Raw genomic sequence first — 15,100 nt, 5'->3', positions numbered from 1 at the left:
CACCCCTTAATGCCAGCAGATGACGGCCAGCATACAGGTGTGATAATACAAGAAAGGGAGAAGTTGCGCACCCAAATCATCACCAATCATCTAGACCCACCATCAGTGAAGATCGAGAACCCAAGGAACCCCAGGAGCTACATAGGAAGATGGGTATACTGTACTCCTGGAGGAACATGTGAATACATGTATTGGTCATTTGAAGATCATGTGAACCATTATGGACATCTCGGAGGGATAACTAAGATATGGAGAGTAAGAGGAGATAACGAGAAGGATATGTTTGTGGTCGACAAGTCGACCAGAGGGGGGACTGAAGTGGGAGAATGGAAGACCAGGCTCCCGTCCTTCACCTCTCGCGCTTGGCCTAGAGGGTCACGGCCCAGACACCCGCCGCGAGAAGAGTTTGTCCATTTACCAGACGACCAGGTACCCTGGTACAGGAACATACGGATGTGTCCACCTGCTTGCCCAACAGCCCGCACTGGCCATGCCGACACCTGCGGCTCGGATCAGCTAGATTAAAAACCACACGTCGTTAGAGATGCCATGACGACCTAGACAACGGGAAGCACATCTGTACAAGTATACACACTTAACATTTCCACACCAATCTACACGAAGAACATACTCAGTGCTCTGACGTAGGCGACAGGCATATTCACGGACGTGCATCTTTATTATTTTTACATAGGCTTTCAGAATGCAGAAACGCAAGATGCATCATGAACTCATCTATAACGCTTGCTCACGCTTCCCTTGAAACCCGTTACCGCCATGAGAGGTATAATGGAAACACGATACTGGTCATGGAAATGTATGCTACTATAATCTAAAGCACCTATGCACCAAACAGACTACTTAAGCACCAGGCCCGAGTAGGCCTCAAACAAGAGCTCCCGTGGGCATTAACAAAGCAAGAGTCAGGTTGCTGATCCTGCAGAACGAACCCGATGGAGCAACCAGCCAAGGTCGCAATGTTGCAAGCCCACATCCAAGAACAAATCATCAAAGGCACGATGTTGCAACCTCGCACTCCGCGTACCAACGTTAAAGTCATATCTACAAATTAAACCAGACACACAGTGGAAAAGCAATATTAATTGTGCAGAATTCTGCCTCAAACACGGTCCCGCCTCACGTGACCAAGCCGAATCTGACGAGATGCCAAAACCCAGGAGAGAAAAGGCGTCTGGGTCCCTCACTACGAGACACAGGCCGAGACACTTGAAAGGCTCAATGGACACCTGCTACAGTGGGAGCGGTCAGCCTTCCACCTATGAATAAATCCTCACATTGTCTGCACGTACCCATATTGAAACATTGTTGCAAACACAGGTACACCGAGAGCTGGGAACAACGGTGGTCCCAGGCTGGGGAGCTCACGGATGCACCAATCAGAACATGGGGCTCTTATCTCAGACGTCAGTAACATTAGCCAATCCTCAGGAGCCTTCATGTAACAATTCTTATGTATCCAATTATAGGGACAACCCAGATATACCACCTGACTACACCTTGTCCACTAATATCATTCTCTATATGTGTACTATACTAACCCTACCACTCAAGTAACCAATTAAGAGTGGCGATAGGTTTTTTGTTAACTTTCTGAAGTGACGCAAGTAGTGCGTCATAATGCAGTAAAAAGGGCCTGCGAGCCCCACGATTATGTGTGTGTCAGGACGAACGCGTACGCTCCTCGACCCATCCCTGCCGTTTGCATAATAAACAGCAGAGTCGCCTTGCTCCTTGTGTGTGTCTCATACTCTATCTCATCTGGGATATACGGGAGGAGTTGGGGCCTCCCTGCCCGGAGGTCTGCGGACGGCCCGGCCGACCCCGGCAGAATTTCCCCCCGATAGTACGCTTTCTTTTGTCCAATCACATGTGTACTTTTGTCTATAAAAGAGGAGGTCTACCACTCTATTGTTGATTCCCTTTTGTTGTACAACACTTAAGGAAGAATTCATGTGGACATCTACTTGGAGAGTTGACCTTTCCAAAACTCTGGTTCAACATGCACTGCAGTACAGCTTAAAGCCTAGTTGTATTTGCTTATTGCCTTTCAACATTCCTCATTATCCAGAGTGCTGCATCTTTCTATCTTTTGCATATTCTGTGTTGTCTCTAAAAGGCTGTGTTTTTGTATAGTCTTTTTAATAGTTATTTGTACATTGGTGTGTTTTATTAAAGTGTACATAATTTTATAGAACCAGGATTGTACGTTCCTTTATTTTGGACCGTTATACTCTTCTGTTTGAGTTACTACTGGATCACATTGAAACCCCTTCTGAGAGTTTATACTTCCTCAGCCCATGTTACCACAATAGGTGATGTAGGTGTATCTGTTAACTGTGCCTGTGTTACTGTAATGATCACTATTGGTTTGTAGAAGTGTGGGGGATGCATAGGTGGTTTATCCACTTCTCCTTATACTCCTGCAGGCCAGAAGCCATTTTGTCACACACAGTGTGAAAGTCACAAAGCAATCACAATGATCATTCCCAATTCAGGCTACTGTTCTTTCATTAGGAAGGGGAAATTATTAATGTGGAAAACTACTGCAAGCTGGGGAATTAAGGCATGGCTACTGATCTTATTAATGTGGAAAACTACTGCAAGCTAGGGAATTAAGACATGGCTACTGATCTTTCATTACTAAGGGGTAATTATTATTGTGGGAAACTACTGCAAGCTAGGGAATTAGGGCATGGCTACTGATCTTTCATTAGGAAGGGGACATTATTAATGTGGAAAACTACTGTAAGCTGGGGAATTAAAGCATGGCTACTGATCTTTCATTAGGAAGGGGAAATTATTAATGTGGAAAACTACTGCAAGCTGGGGAATTAAGACATGGCTACTGATCTTTCATTACTAAGGGGTAATTATTATTGTGGGAAACTACTGCAAGCTAGGGAATTAGGGCATGGCTACTGATCTTTCATTAGTAAGGGGTAATTAATAATATGGAAAACTACTGCAAGCTGGGGAATTTGGGCATGGGTACTGATCTTTCATTACTAAGGGGTAATTATTATTGTGGGAAACTCCTGCAAGCTAGGGAATTAGGGCATGGCTACTGTTGTTTCATTAGGAAGGGGTAATTATTATTGTGGAAAACTACTGCAAGCTACGGAATTAGGGCATGGCTACTCTCCTTTCATTAGGAAGGGGCAAGTATTATTGTGGAAAACTATGGCAAGCTATGGAATTAGGGCATGGCTACTGATCTTTCATTGGGAAGGGGCAATTATTATTGTAGAAATCTATGGCAAGCTATTCACACACAAGGGTGGTGTGCCACTGTCAACAGCATGGGAGAGCTGTCTACAAAATGTTGGTGACTGCCTAGTTAGGCGGATTAAATTGTGGATGCTTTTCTTCACAAAATATCAACCAAAGAGTTAGTACACTTGAACGGATGTTAGACCTTTGAGAACGGCGTATGTTGGGGCAGATCCACAGCATGTTTTGTTTTGTTTCGTTTTTACTGTGCAGTGTCTCTAATGTTTACTTCATGTGCACACTGTACACTAGAAACACATCATTTTCCAAAACACTGCTCTGAGGTTGGTGATTTGCTTCATAGATAACCTTTGCATAGTAGATGCCAGAGGAGTTGCTGGGGGTCGGGGGGGCTGAGGGGGCTATTGCCCCAGGTCTTTTGGTTGGAGCCCTGGATAGGAGCTCGGGTGTTACAACCAAAATGCTAGCTAGCCCTGAGTCCCGCCAGTCCCGACATTAGCTTAGCCACTGATCTTTTCCAGACCTAGAAACACCCCTGGTAGATGCACAGGAGTTGCTGGGGGTGGGGGCGCTGAGGGGGCTATAGCCCCTGGTCTTTTGGTTGTAGCCCCGGATAGGAGCTCGGGTGTTACAGCCAAAATGCTAGCTAGCCCTGAGTCCCGCCAGTCCCGACATTAGCTCAGCCACTGATCTTTTCCAGACCTAGAAACACCCCTGGTAGATGCACAGGAGTTGCTGGGGGTGGGGGTGCTGAGGGGGCTATAGCCCCTGGTCTTTTGGTTGTAGCCCCGGATAGGAGCTTGGGTGTTACAGCCAAAATGCTAGCTAGCCCTGAGTCCCGCTAGTCCCGACATTAGTTAGCCACTGATCTTTTCCAGACCTAGAAACACCCCTGGTAGATGCACAACTGTTTACTGCAGATTGCACTGTAGGGCTCTGTTTAACCGAGCGCAAGCACAACACTGCTCACAGACTCCTCTCGTGTGCTCCATTCGCTCCCTAGACCAGGGCACGGCTGAAGCCCATTGCAGGGGCCAGGTGTATTCCCTCTCTCTGTCTGCCCCCTTGCCCCGTGCCTGCGGATGAAATCAATTTCCCTGAACATTGAAATCCTTCAGAGTAATTTATATTTCCAATATTTTTTAATTTGTGTTATTGGTGCAGTGGCCATGATTAATTAGATACATGCAAAATAAACCCAGGGAAGCTTTAGGTCATAAAAATGACGGCCGAGTCAAATGCATTGATTACTGCTGCTTTGAAATACTACCGCAATTTGTGCTGGCAGTTATGGTTCACTTGATATAGGGACAACACTTTCCCAATTATTGCCATAATGTATAACTTTTTTACAAAACGGCTTTTTATATTACCATGTAAAGTCCATTAAAAAGGCAGAGGATTTCCCAACTCCAGTGCCTGGATATTTATGTTACTGAAATTCGGTTATTTAAATATTTATAAAATGTGCGTGGAGAGCTGCCGTTCTGAAAAGCGGTTAATAATGAACGGCCATCCGGGGAGCCATCATTATAACAGCAGAGCGCTTCGCAACTCCAGTGACTTTATGGTGCAGGCGCGGGCCATCACATTTAATTAAATACAGTCAAAAGTAAACTGAAAATGTGAACTGTAGGAGCCTCTCTCTCACCAGTAGGAGACTGCCGAGAGAGGGCACCCGGCCTGAAAGAGTGACCTGGGCCATGGAGCGAGTGTGAGGCAGAAAGAAGGCGGATGAAAGTTAGAGGAACTGTGAGACATAGGGTGTGAGAGAATACAAGGGTGAGGGGTCGGGGTCTTGTACAAGTAACATGTCTCCCGCCTGCTCCGCTAATGGCCAAGGCACCTGCTTACCCCTGATTCATGGGACAGCTGCCACTGGTAATGCTGTGTTATGTATTGTATGTACATATGCGCTCTGTAAAGCGCTTTGGATTAAGGCGCTATATAAATAACACATCATTATCAGTATCATTATGATAAGCAGGATTTGAAAACTGCTGCTTTTGCCATTTCTATGGCTTATGGGTGCTGAAAGCTGTCACAAAAGTGAAAGTCTGTTTTACCAGAGATGGTTTGTCTTCTAAGAAGATGTCCCCTTCTGGAGGTGAGAGGATAGATATCCTACTTCATCAACACCATGGGACACTGGTCTTCACAATGTTCGGACAGAAAGAAAGATGTGATGGCTGGGAGGTTTAGAATGAATCTTAACCTTTTGCAATTGCTCTGGGCAACCCTCCAGACCATTGCTGTTGAACCTGACATACCATTTCAGAACGGGGAAAGACCATAGGCAAATCAGCCTTGGCCCCACCCCAAAATGTCTGTGCATTTGTCGCCATATAGTGAAAATAAAATTAGTTCTGGATCCCTAAGCGACGTAGCTTGTATTATGTTCACACAACAATGTCAACTATTTCTTTGTGTGTATCCAGCTATCACACTATCAGCTTTTTGAAGTGGTATAGGACAGCACCATCAAAAGAGAGGTGATCAGTGCAGCACAGGCTAACTTAGTGAAATATTCACCCACCTGCTACGCCACAGAAAGCAGAACATGTTGCCCATTGTAGCACAGGCAGAACCATTACAATGTGTTTACACCACACAGAACAGGTAGTGCACAGACAGAATCAGTATCACCTTCCCTCCTGTGCAGTAGTCACAGAACTGAACTGGGGATGCAGTGCAACTAGCACACACACACACCAGGTACCACATAGGCAGTAGGCCTGCACGCTGCAATCCCATAGAAGGGGTAGAGTACATGCAGCAAGAGCACATCCTTTCCTCAAGGAGGTGGTAGACATTATTGCATGCTTCACACACACAAAATTGCCACAGTGCAGGCAGTGGCATTAAAGCTTATGTCCACATATTACAAACAGGTAGAGCATGGGCACCAGAAGTGCCCCTTCCAAACAAGCTGAATGACTATGATAGCATTCAATGATTAAACTCTCCAGGGGAAACAATGTCACCCTGAATAAAGTTGGGCAGAGCTGTTGACTTCAATGATATCTCCCTTCAAAACATCGGGATCCCGACATTACCTTGGAGTCTCAAATGGTCATGGAGTTTGGAATGGGTCATGAGGCCAATGGCCTGTGAACCCCATATCCCTGATTCTATGTGAGGTGGTGTGAATGGCAATGGCCTGAGTCAGCTGGGCCTCCGACTCCCAGTTTTTTGAGTGTGAGATTTCAGACTCTTTTTTTTGGGCCTCCCGCCCATAACCTTGTCAGGCAGCACAATGGTGGTTCTTTATAAAAAGTAAGTACCTCATCCAGTTCTGTTAGTTTCTTTGCATTCTGCAACTTGTAGTTTTGCTTTAGCCATTCATTTTTATAAAAATAATTGTTGTTATGTTCCACACTTTTTGAAAACCACATTCTGGAGAGAGGGAAAGGAGCAGACCAGAGGGGCAACTAGAATTATTTATGAAACATTATCAAAAGTAGGCAGTCTCCAAACGGGTGCTGTAGACATACCTGATAACACTCTCATCAATTTTTGAAAATGAACGATCCTGTAGGTCACTGCTTCGGCTCAACCTGGCGTGGTGCAGTTTGTTGCGGTGCATTGCAGTGCAAATATCTTGGAAACCGCGCATCCTAGGGCCCACCAGTTGAGAAACAACATTTCTGATTTCCCTTCCGGGCGATCATGGTTTGTGGCTTCTTCGGCAGGCAGCATCTTGCAAAAATAGTCTGGAGAATTAATTTCACCTGATGCAGCTAACATTTGAAAATGTCTGGAAAGCTACCTGCCTCACCTTTGCCTCTCAGGTCCATTCGCCTCTTATTCATTTTTTGTTTCATTCCTGGTGTACACGGTTTACGGGTTCGTCAACAGGCCACAAACCCGCACACATATTTTGACTTTTGTTGAAATCTGGGGAAAGAGGTGGGGTGTCCAAATGTCATATTGTCAGTAATATCTGGAGGGTCCTAACAGGTAAGTATGCAACTTTTGATCCAGATTGGTTCAACCGTGTGGAATTGTATATGGAAAAACGCTTCGCCAAGCCACAAAGAAGCAAACACATTTTGGTGTAATCCAGGGAAACGGGTGGGGTGTCCAAGTTTCATGTAGCCAGTAATGTCTGGGGGGTCCTAATAGGAAACTATGCACTATTTGGTGCAGATTGGTGGAATGGTGTGGAATTGTATAAGGAACAATGGTTCGACAGGCCACAAACCCACACACATATTTTGACTTTTGTTGAAATCTGGGGAAAGAGGTGGGGTGTCCAAATGTCATATTGTCAGTAATATCTGGAGGGTCCTAACAGGTAAGTATGCAACTTTTGATCCAGATTGGTTCAACCGTGTGGAATTGTATATGGAAAAACGCTTCGCCAAGCCACAAAGAAACAAACACATTTTGGTGTAATCCAGGGAAACGGGTGGGGTGTCCAAGTTTCATGTAGCCAGTAATGTCTGGGGGGTCCTAATAGGAAACTATGCACTATTTGGTGCAGATTGGTGGAATGGTGTGGAATTGTATAAGGAACAATGGTTCGACAAGCCATAAACCCACAAACATATTTTGACTTTTGCTGAAATCCGGGGAAGGAGTGGGGTGTCCACATTTCCAATGCAAAATGTGGTGCAGATTGGTGAAACGATATGAAATTGAATAAGACACAAACCCACACACTATTTTTGACTTTTGTATATATATAGATAGAATATATTTAGGAACTTGACTTTTGGGGAAGATGGAGTAATTCTGCTTTGGTTCAATCAAGTTTCAGAATCTGGTAGAAGATCTCAGCATTACATTTATTACGGAAATATATTGTATATCGTATTGTGTCGTATTAGGGTGGGAAAGCCTGAGCATTTTTGATTTATAATTGTGAAATATGCAGAGAATTTTGTTTTGGAAAGCGAGATTTGCTTATCCGACCCCGCGTTGATACTGTTCTATGCCAAAAGGCCCACCATAAAATTGGTGGTGTTTGCTAGGCCTACACCAATGCTCCAAGCACAGGGCTGGCAGAGTATACTGTACTGCTCATGCCCAATAAGGGTGAACTGCTTATGTGGTCATTGGCATCCTTGGGAGATGTCCATCTTGAGATGATAAAGCTATGTATTAACAATCACTGTCTCATACCCCAAAGAAAATTTTCTAGACCAAAAATGTGTTGTGATCGAATGTGCATGTCATCAATGAATGTTTAGTGGCCGTGCACTTGCGTTGACCTTGCAGCACTTGTTACTGTGCTGTGCTGTGGTATGTGTGGCTTTGATGAAAGGGCCCATTTCACTTCCACGTTTCAGGTGGAAGCATATTGTTGCTTTATTAAACCCACCACCACATTAATTGAGGTTCCTATACTCACAACAATCCAGGTTCATAATTATTTGCTGATTTTGTCATTAAGATGTTCTTTCTGTGTATGTTTCTTCTTTTCCGTGTCCACCACTCCTCGCTGAAATGTTTAATAGTGGTGAGTCCATCTAACAATGCTCGAGTTCCAACTGGAGCTGCTTGGAATTTTCATGGATAACAGGTTTCATGAGTCTTATTTCCAGTTGTACTTTCCAGTAATGATGTCACTTGGGCCGTTTGTTCCGGGGCAGAGTGTTTATGTTGTCATTCTCCTTTGAGGGAACTCCCTTGGAATTCCTGAATCCTTGATGCGATGGGCCGCTTCTCCTATCAATTCTTTAAATGCCCTCTAATTGGTTCTGCGCAGGAAAATCAAGTAAAGGATTTGCTGTCGGACATTGGCCAGTTGCCTTTAACTGATTCTCCTACCCACTTTTCCCTTTGTTCAATCGGATTTCATGGCCCGGCCCTATTCGTTCCTTTTTACAACCACATTTTACCCATGAAAATCCCAAAGGGACATTGTAATGTTGGTCTTCATAAATGAGTGTATGTCCTGCCTGCTTACCCTGCCCTCATATTTATTGTTAAATGGCTGATCCTTAATTGAAAAACGTAAATGGGAGGTTTTCCAACTGCTGCATTCTTGTTCGTGAATCTTTTGAGGACAACCTCTTAAATATTCCCTTCCCCGAGTCCCTAAAGGGCCATCATATGAAATATCATAGATTTACTGGACATCTGTAGCTACTATTAAAAGGCTATATGTGGTATTTTTATCCCCACTGATTTGTAGCTGTGCGTAAAATGCTACGCTCTTATGAAAAGTTTCCACTACCTTCGAAACCTATTTTTGTCAAAGCACTTTTAAGAATTACATATACCTAAATCAAAATGGCCCTGTGGAGGAAGGTTCTGCCACGCCCCTGCTGTGACGCACGCGCAATAAAGGGTGGGAGATGGAAAACCACATTTAGATCAGATTGCTGAGCACGTCACAGAGCAAAAGACCTGCCTGACAGAAACGCTAGCACCAGGCAGGTGCCATGCACCACCCGACAGCTCAAAAGCCTGCCCGATCGTTTGACACTCCAGAAATGCATTTGTATTCGTGCTTTGTTGTTGAAATGGAAGTTATTTTGGCAATCATCACAATGCATAAGACCCAGAATGAAGTTTCTTTACACGATGAAGAAGATGGAAGGAGCATGTGCACCCTTGACCACTGGGAACCGAACAGGATGTCAAGGTTAGAGGCAGACCAGGCTAAAGGGGGAGCCTGAAGAAGTCTCGGACTGTCTGCTTGCCAGGCCCAGGGCAGACCTTAGGGATGCCCTGTGCCCAAATACACGTGTGTGGAATGATTGGCGGGATACCCCAGTGAAATAAAGCATTCTAATGCAAGCAAGTATTGTTTGATCATTGGCTCAGTGTGTTTGTATCGTTGTAATTCAATTGTTTTGTTTGGTGGCGCCTTAAGCAATGCCTCCACACCTGGACACAACCACCCGCAACCAGAGCCTATTAGTATGGGCCTCATCACGAGTTGGGCGGTAACCGTGCTAATAGCGCCGGTGGGTTTGGCGGATTTGGAAATCCCCATTGAGCCCATTCGGGAATGCCCCATTCCCCATTGGGCTCAATGGGGAAATTTCGGGCTCATACCGCCGGCGGATTTCCTGCCGGCGGTATGAGTGCAAATTTTCAGCAGCTTTTCCCCCAGCTCAGAGCTGGGGAGAAATCCTCCGAAGCCCTGATTTGACGGACCCTTAAATCCGGCAGTAACAGTGCTACCGCCGGATTTAAGGGTTACCGCCAAACTCGTGATGAGGCCCTATATCTTACATGTGCACTAATCTTAGTTTACAAGTGCTGGGCTTCCAGTTCTTCTTCTGCTTCTAGATGTTTACACAAAACGTACATTACCCTCACAGAGCAGTGCACAGACCATATTCATCACCAACCCTATGAATTCACTTTCCGATATCCTACAGACTCGCCCTCAACCACCAAACAAACCACATGCAGACGTCTCCCACAGCAGAATCTTCAAACCACCACAAACTGCACACTCTGCGAAGCCCAACTCAACCCACCACACTTCAGAACACCAAACCACAAAACCAAACCACAGACAATTACACCACGCCATGTATACTCATGCACCAAAACACTTGCAAGCCCTTAACAACTAAAAGCAAACCCTGCACACAGTGACTGCACTGCACCGAAGCTACCAATAGCACAAAAAGCGCTCTGGCGAGCTCTCTCTGCATCCCACTAACTCAATTCTCCAAACCCGCATTCCTTTACAAATCCAGCAGAGTGCCTGGAGACCATGAAAATAGCAGTGTGTGAACCACAATAACATAACATAACATGACGGAATCCCCAGAGAACTCTTGGGCGAGGGAAGACACTGCTAATGCTATCTATTCTCACAGTGTGAGGTGCTTCCCACAAAGTAGACACAAAAGAAACACCAATCCAGAGGATGGCTGCTGCTGGCACAGGGGGGTGGAAAATGGAAATTATGAAGAAGGGTAGCAAGAAATGCATGGGTTTGTGTGAAGTTGCCACCTGTCCGATGTTGAAAGGGGCATCAATTGGAAGGGGAGAAGGATGCAAGAGACAGGAGAGTTGGGCGAACCCCTGCCCAGAAAGGGCACAGATAGAATCAGCATTGTGGGGGAACAGCATGTTTGAGGAAAGTCTTCTGCAAAGATCAGAGCAGCACCGAATGGGGGGTGCTTTGGAGGTGGTGAGCGGGTGGCAGCAAATAAACAGAGAACCATAGAAATAGGTTATTGTTATGTAAAGGGAAGGCTAGGCTAGTGCACCCATTACATAGTACAATACGGTGATGCTCGCGGGCTACGCCGATTGGACCTCTCTTTTGGAATGGTACGGGGCAATCCATGTGTGGAAGAGGGCAGTCTTAAAAAAAACGGATTCTTTTCCAAGTGCCAATACATGAGCAAGGTGATTTATTAAAGGCTGAAAAATATAGCCTTTGTCGGGTGAGCAGGGCTCGAGGACAGATTTGATGCATTTGAGTGCTCTATTATATTAGGGGTTGACAGCAAGGGTGAACCAGGGTTCACCTATCCACATATGTAGTCCATTGGCCCGGTCTCCTTCCTAATGTAGGCGTGGCAACATAAGCCACCGCCCATGATGGATGTGTGCCCTGCGTGTGCTGACGCGCACGTGTGACCTTAACCGGTTGATTATCTGAACTCACTCCCTGTTTGTCCCGCTGGACTGATGTCATCCCCCAACAATATGAAACCCGTGTATTCCCCCATCGTCTGGACAGAAATGGAGCCATGGCAGAGCAGTCGTGTGGCTCGAGGAATGGCAGACACATTGATTGGCTGAACGTCGTTTCATCTCCAAATCTCTGCTTTCTTCTTTTAAAACTCTTTGTTAAAGTTAAAGTTAACACAATTAAGAATGTGCTAAATTAAAGGACAAAAACGAAAAGTGTATTCAAAGATTGAATGCCCTTTAACTTTTAATCATTCATTACTTTCAAAACTATTATCTAGCAGTTTATGTCTTGGCTGTAAGGGGGACATTGGGAAAAAAAGGGTGGGGAAGACAAAGGAGTAAAATGCCACATTCTGGACTCCAATAAGCTCTGCATATGAAGGAAGCGAAATAGCTTCATTAGAATACAACTACAAGTGTGTCACACATATTGTTGACTTCTAAGCTTCAGAAGTAGGCACTAGCCCTACTGGCTTCAGAGTGTTGTCACACACCGACCTGCAGGAGCAGTCAAGGTGTCTATTAGGCATGACGATATTTATCTTGGAACTTTATTGGGTTTACAAGGAGTCTGCCCTTGATTTGAAACATTAAACACAGCTATAGTGGCTGACATGACAGTGCAAATCAAACCTTAAGTACTGTGGTATTAATGTACAAAGATCAATGGGTTCAGAGGTGTGAGGGCGGTTTATAGTCATAATGTCGACAGTCAAAATGTCGACAGTCAAAATGTCGAAAAAAAAATGTCGAAAAATAAAATGTCGACTTTTTTTTTTCAATGCATTTTTTTTTATATGGGGGGGTTCCCCCCCCCAACCCCCCTTTTTTAATTTTTTTTTTAATTTTTCCCTTTTTTTTAGCTCCCAAACCCCTAAAATAAATATATAATTAAAAAAAGAGAAAGTCGACATTTTTTTTTTCGACATTTTTTTGTCGACATTTTTGTCTGTCGACATTTTTTTTTCGACATTTTGACTGTCCACCGTGAGGGCAACTTCTTCTCACGCTTCTGCACCCACAGGTATCACCATGCAAGTCTCTAATTCACATTATGGACTTGTACGTTTAAGGAGGGGCTGCATGCAGGTGCAGGGGGCCCTCGCCAAACCACTCTATGCGTAGGCTTTGCCAGCAGTAGAGTGTACATTGATAACAGATGGTATGCCGAAAGAGAGCCTTGGTCAGGGCATCCATCACGTGTTATCTCTGAGTGCACTTTCATGGGTGGGCCTAATGATTCCAACACTGCAATGTCATTGTTTTACATTACAACCTGTGTTCGGAGGGTGGACATATAAACATAACTAGAAACTCTCATGCCAAGCATGAGCATTTCTATTTTAGGCACCTTCTTTTTTAGTGCCCTTTCGGACCACACCTGCCCTGTGATAGGTGAAATATTGTGCAGATGAAAGAGAGGCGGATCTGCCAAAGAAGGTTGCACAGCACTTTTGGGAATTGGGATGGCCTTTGATTGGTGTCCGACATAGCCCTACACTAATCCTGTGCTTATAGTGATTCAAGAAAGTACATCTGGTAAACCCTTTTGAAAATCTACCCGAGCACACATTCCTGGCATTGTGTCCTTTTACACGTGTCATGGCACAGGGAAATGGGCACAGCCTTTGCCCCTCTGCCTCTGTGTGTCTCCCAAGGGCCAAGTATTCAAGCATTGGTTTCCTGGAGATGCATCACGTGAAAAGGAATTGCAGCTCTGATGAGTTCCTCCATCCTGACCTGGGTGGAAATGCCTAGCCATGTAGGGCAGCCTGATGAGCTGCCTGCATAGCAGCATAGATGTGAACTAGCCAACACTTACTCAAGACAGAAAGGGGGGAGAAAGAAAAGGAAACAATCATATACACTCAGTCTATGAACGGCAGTTGCACATTTGCACTGTCTTCTCCACAGGACGAACAACATGGAGAACCTGGGAGATGGAGAGAACCCAAGGAACACAGTGCAGAGTGCAATAAGGGATCAAGGACACTGAACAATGATTGACAATTGCCTCCAAGTTGACCCATAACAATAGCTGTGGATGGGGCAGTGGAGATGGACACATGGAGACAAAGACAATGGGATTAGCATAATTGACCTAAAAACATTTGATCATATTTTCTGACCTTTTTTCCAGTCAAATTTAATTAAATATATATATTGGGGTGTGTATGGGTATAGATCAGGTTGAGGAGAAGTGTGTGTGTGGGGGGTGGGGGTTGTGGGGTGTCTCACCACACATTTCAGACCAAAAAATTGTCAAATAAATTCGACCAAATATTTTAGGTCAAATGTTTTAGGTCAAATAGGCCCAACCCCATTCGACTCTCACGTGCACACGTGTAATACAGTAGGCACTGTGAGAGGTTGACACTGGCTAAAAGAGATGAATAGAACATTCAGTTTTCCTTTACCTTAAAGCATGCATGTGGGTCATTTATGATGAGTAAACCCTAACAGATCTGTATGCCAAGCCATGGATCTTGCAGGTAACGGTTTACTCGGGATGACTGCGTTGTGGGGACGCGTTGGAATTCGAAATGTACGTCTTAGTGGCAGATCCACGGCCTTTGAGATGAAAAAGTGAAGGAGCAAAGGTTTATTGTAATTTGCAGCGTTGTTATATCTTGTTGGTGCAGGGCATCGGTTGAGAAAATTAAATTATAAAGTGAATCATTTGCGGTTTGAAAGAGATAAGATGTATATTTCTCAAATTAATGGGATTTAAGGAAAACACTAGCACAAGGACAGCGCTTTTCACCCAAGATCATTTTATTTTTCGTAATGATGTACTTTAATGAAGCCACAGGTTCCCTGCTGTGGCCTTATCATGTTTCCCAACATGTGAGAAAGAGATTGCTTTGAATGTCTGTAGAGTTCATGAAACAGCAGGAAATCTGAAGCTGCAGATCAATTATCTGCTTTTGTGTATGCAGAACAAACATAAAGCAAAGGATTACAATGAAACCGTCCAGATTTTCTGTTATCAAAGCACGTGTGTAAATTCCATGAAAGAAAAGAAAAATATAACTGGGATACTTTTCTGCAAGGGACGAGACTCTCAAGCAAAATGCGACAGACGTTGAGGTCATTGATGACAAAAGAACGCCAAGCAGACCCCTCCCCCCATTATATTTAACCTCTTACTGCGGAACAAAAATCTCAGCAGATGTTGCTGAAGCAGTCTGGACTTGTGCAGTTTCACAAATAATTTTAAAAACATAAA

The 15,100-nt window shown here is 44.5% G+C and overlaps 1 protein-coding gene across 16 annotated transcripts in view; it reads left to right on the top strand.

Annotated features, from left to right (window-relative positions):
- PTPRD (protein tyrosine phosphatase receptor type D) overlaps positions 1 to 15,100 on the top strand; it is a 4,803,934-nt gene that overhangs the window by 1,458,026 nt on the left and 3,330,808 nt on the right. The gene's annotated exons all lie outside the window — the stretch shown is intronic.

Source organism: Ambystoma mexicanum, chromosome 6p (genome assembly GCF_040938575.1).
Source record: "Ambystoma mexicanum isolate Mex_15411 chromosome 6p, UKY_AmexF1_1, whole genome shotgun sequence".
NCBI lineage: Eukaryota > Metazoa > Chordata > Amphibia > Caudata > Ambystomatidae > Ambystoma > Ambystoma mexicanum.
Note: the sequence above shows the minus strand (reverse complement) of the source record. Positions and strands in the feature narration are given on the sequence as shown.